This window comes from Pinus tabuliformis, chromosome Q (assembly GCF_031772625.1).
Source record: "Pinus tabuliformis cultivar Carrire ecotype Pingquan chromosome Q, CPIR1, whole genome shotgun sequence".
Lineage (NCBI taxonomy): Eukaryota > Viridiplantae > Streptophyta > Pinopsida > Pinales > Pinaceae > Pinus > Pinus tabuliformis.
The window spans coordinates 660,315,888-660,321,208 of NC_142296.1; the positions used below are offsets into that span (position 1 = coordinate 660,315,888).

Consider the following 5,321-nt stretch of genomic DNA (forward strand, 5'->3'; position numbering starts at 1 on the left):
CCAAATCTAGGGTTTTAATAGAAAATCATATAAAAATATGATACATATGATGGAATACTTATCTAGCTAAAATAACTGACCAACTACGGCTCTCAATGTTCTGCCCCTACCATAGATTGTGTGGTTAATGGATTTCAACCACGGGTCACCCACGAGTCGGGGATGCAACTCCAAAGTAAATGGTAACCAATGATAAGCATATCTCCATGGCTAAGGTGCCATCCCAACAGTCATGTTGCTCTAGAGATCTAGGCACACTCCACGCCAAGTGCCAAGTCGTCAACCTAATAAAAATTTCTTCTCTTCGGCTCCAAGCACCCTACAGGCTATAATTTCCAAGGTGCCACCTAACAACCATTCTGCTCCAAGGCTTTAGGCACCCTCTAGGCCTTGAACCAATAAAACTCCTAGCTAGTCCAGAACCCAAGATTAGGGCTTACTAATGGTTTTCTCGGTACTGAAGTGCAGTCACTAGTATTATAATCATCATCATTATAATCAATGCCATTATAATTTTTGTTGGCTTGAGGGTTCCTGACCCAGGTTCAGAGTTAGCTATGCAAACCAACAAAACCCTAAACTACTTGCCCTTTCGGCAAGAGCTCATGTAGGGTAGGATGCAATCTCACTCAAAACAATATTGGGGGATGACAAAACCAAGTTTCTATATCTAGAGTTCTGTGTGATGGGTTCATGTGGCTTCTAGGGCTTATTTATGACCTTTGCGAACCCTAACCCTTAAAATACAGATAATTGCAACAATTTGTAGAATAGAATCTAACCCTTCACGAAGCACTTTAAACATTCATAACATCAAGAAAATGAATGAATCTACTACTTTTTCGGACCAATTAAATCGTTCTTCATATAAATTCAGATGATAAAGTCAATATATAGAAATTTCATAAGGAAATACAAACACACATATACACAATTATGGCTCCAAAATAGTCTTTATTAGATGTATTTTATTTGTTATGGACTCTTCTTCCCTGCACACACAGGTGCACAAGCCCACACACTTAGCCTGCAGACTTACCAAGGTCTCCACGCACACATCTATAGGATATTTCTCCATCACCTAAGTAGAGGAAACATACTTTCCTACCTCAGACTACTTTTCCATACAATGATCTTCAACTCAATTGACCTCCTATGACTTGCTAAGACTTCTTTATATAGCTCTTTCCATTACAATACCATGGTTCGTGAACCATGGGCGGGTCACAAAAAATCCTATCTTCTAACAAACTAAGGGACTAAAGTCCCTTTTGAATCTTAGGACCTTCACGCTTCGCTTCTCAAAATGCAGAGACTTTACATAATTAACAAAATTGATTACAAAATTACCCAAGGGGACACTATCCCAACAATTTCCATCAATTGTTGGGATAGGGTCCCCTTGGGTAAATTTTGTAATCAATTTTGTTATATATATATATATATATATATATATATATATATATATATATATATATATATATAGCCCATAATTGCATGGCCTCTCTAACATGTGGCACACCCTGAATCCAAGTGGGCACCCTAGGTGTCCACATCACCAACACTTGTCAACCAACATTGTTATCCCTTGTCCATGGAGTCTCATGCCCCCCATACTCTTACCGTGGAGTGGGATCCACATCCAACCTATTTTTTATTATCTTATTATAAGGACATGTACATCAATTACAACTTATTTACAATATTGTCCCTTTGGCCACATAACCAAAAATGACATATATGCTTAGGCACGATGACCCTAAAATATAATACATAAATACATAGGCACAAAGGCCCACAAAATGTTCATGGCTTACAAACCTAATATAAAGCTACACATTTTTACATCATAGACTAACAGGTGCCTTACATTCCTGCTTGCGCTGTCCCCCCCCCCCCCCCCCCCCCCCCCACCATTTTATGCACTATCCTCAATCTTGAATATATGCATGCGTATACAATGAATCAATAAAAAAGATGAGAGTGTTCTTGTCTTGTCACATATTATTTCTCCCAATTAGCCTCATTAGGACCAAGTAAGGTGCATTTTACCTTTACCACTCCTATGCATCAGTTTCAAAGCACCTCTTGTCGAAGATATATATGGGATGTGCTTCGAAATTACCCTGTAGTTCCACCTGGATCATATGCCAATCAATCACATGATTATTAGCAAGAATATACTTTTTAATCAAAGATACATGGAATACATCATGAACATGCATGGATGTAGGAAAAGAATGTTTGTATGCAATTGGACCAATCCTCTCTAGGATTTGAAAAGTTCAACAATAACGTCGTGCTAATTTGGCATAATTTCCTAGTTTTAATGAGCTCTTTTGTGGCCTAAATTTGAAAAACACATGATCTCCAACTTTAAATTATCTGTAAACTATATGCATATCTACATAAATTTTATGCCTATATTGGGAAGCTTAAGGTTTACCTAATTTCACAGCTTTTTCTTCTATTTCTAAAAGCATTATGGACCAACCATGACTCTGTCTACGAGATTTCTCTAGCTCGTAGTAGTATGAAATGTCCTACCATATTATTCCTCAAACAAACTTATTTTATTTTGGCTATGATGGTTTTATGCCCATAGTATTTTGTAGACCGATCAAGGGAACTATGGTTATGGTCTGATCAAGTGTTATGGATTGGGGTTTATGAATGGTTCATCATTTATATATATGTATTGTAACATTGAAAGGAATATAATGAAAAATCAATCTGGTAGTCCTAGTTTTTGGGATCTAGGGGAAATCTTTATGTATATTTATTTTATGTTCTCTCCATTATATATTTTTCTGTTGTAAGAATATGTTTGCATGTAATTTTTGTACATGGCTAAAACCTACATTTTCAATGAATCATGATGTTTTTTATTATATGAAAACTCCACCACATGTAGGTAGTCCTCCCATTTCGATGATTTATCCATGATATAAATTTGTAACATGTATTTAATCACTTGATTAACAAACTTTGTCTATCCATATGACTAAGGGTGATGAACAATACTAAAATTCAAATTAGTGCCCAACCCTTTGAATAATCGATCCAAAAGTTGATGTGAACTTTGGATATCTATCTCAAATAATTTCCCTAGGAAAACCATGTAGCTTGCAAATCTCTCTCATAAAAATATCAACTATATTATCTTCTTCATCCGTCAATTTTTCTAGAAGAAAATGATTAGCTTTGGTAAGCTTTTCAACCACAACCATAATTGCATCATGCCCTTTACATGTCCTTGGAAACTTAGTAGTAAAATCCATTGACATGACATCCCACTTCCACTGGGGAATGGGTATGGGTTGTAAAAAGACTACTAGACGCTTGTATTCAACCTTAACTCTTTGACACTACAAACAACTCGCTATGTAATTTGCTTCATCTTTCTTTAATTCAGGCAAAAAATGCTATTTCTTGACCACTGTAATAGTATATCGATATCTAGGATGTCTTGGACAAGGCACCCTTTGCATCTCCTTCACAATTAACTCTTTCACTTCTTGCACATTTGGAATATACCTACAACCTTTATAAAGAATAACTTCATCTTATTCGAGCTCATAATCTAGATATTTTGGCACCTTTTTCTCTTGTTGCAAATTTTTATTGATGGCCAAATATTGTTGATCCAACTCAATACATTGTTTAACTTTAGATATTATATATGTCTTACATAGACTTATTGTTCAAACATGCATTAAATGCACTCTTCAGTTAAGATCATCTACTACTTTGTTGGCCATTCCTTTAATGTACTTAATCTCAAAATTGTATTTGGCTAACAATTCAAGCCACCTAATCTATCAGGATTTCAAACTCAACTGCTCGAACAAGTTCCTCAATCCATAATGATGTCTATAATTTAAGATAATGTCTCCACATCATAAGAGTATCAATGATAGTTTCCATTTCCAAATCATGTGTAGTATATTTTTTCTCCTGGTATCAACTTCCTAGACTCTTAAGATTACTTCTTTTCGCATGATTATTGTAGTTTTGATGAGTCCGTTTGTCAATCTTTTCATGGATAAGGTCGAATTGAGAGTTTTTATATTTAGGCCATATGCTACAAGAAAATGGTGGAACCCATATAAATAACTATTATATAAGTGCGTTATATGTCCTTCCAACTTCTTGGATCTCAAAAGTCCTTTCAACTTCTCATTTCAGAGATTAATTCGGGTGGATTCTATTCAAATGAAGGGCACGGTACGTGTGAGTTACAGAGGGTGGTGGGGAGCACAAGTTTGGAAAGCAATGGCGACTAAGCGTATAATGAAGGAGCTTCAGGATTTACAGAAGAATCTTCCCTCATTCTGTAAAAGCGTTGGACCCGTAGGAGATGATATGTTTCACTGGCAGGCACATATTATGGGACCTGCTAACAGCGTTTTTAACGGGGGAGTTTTCAGAATAGATATCCAGATGCCTCCAGACTACCCGTTCAAGCCTCCTAAAGTTACTTTCCAGACGAAGATTTATCATCCAAACATTAACTCCAAAGGAAACATTTGTCTTGAAAATTTGAAGGAGAAATGGTCTCCTGCACTCACAATTTCCCAGATACTCTCGTCAATATCCACCCTTCTAAGTGTCCCAAACACTGGAGAACCTCTTGCCCCTGAAATTGCCCAGATTTACAATAACGATAGATGTCGGTACGAGGACACAGCGAAGTTGTGGACTAAAAAATATGCCACCCAGTAAATCCCAGTGTTCCGTTTTATCATTTGAATGATCATCCTTATTGTTGTTATTTCCCGTATATTTTTTATTTTTAATGTTATATTAATTTATGTAACATTTATATATTATTCGTTTTACCTTTTAATCAGTATTGTTAAATGTCTTTTAGTCTATGCATCATCAAATTGCCAATTGCCACGATAGAAAATGCATCATAATTAGCTGAGATTTAATTTAATTGTGAGTTCATTGAATATATAAAATTTCTTTTGTTTTATTTAAGACATTTTATTCACATTTTAATAAGTAATATTTTTAATATAAAAAATTAGATCGACAAAACCAATATGATTTTTCATTAAATTAAATTTATAATAAATATAAAAAAAATTAAATTTTAAATGTTTAATTACAACATATTATAGATAGAGCTATAATGTAAAATTTATTATTAAAGTTGTAAAATATAATAATATGCGAGAAAGAAATAACTAAGCGCACTTAAATTTATTTTGAGAAAGTCTAAATAAAGAAAACGAATCAAAATAAATTTATTACTCTTTACCCTTGATCAAAAGACACCAATGCAGGATCCAAATCTATTTATAATCTTCATT

The 5,321-nt window shown here is 34.7% G+C and overlaps 1 pseudogene; it reads left to right on the forward strand.

Moving 5' to 3' along the window:
• Positions 1-4,275: 4,275 nt before the first annotated feature.
• Positions 4,276-4,725, forward strand: LOC149221260 (ubiquitin-conjugating enzyme E2 11 pseudogene; annotated as a pseudogene).
• Positions 4,726-5,321: the final 596 nt, after the last annotated feature.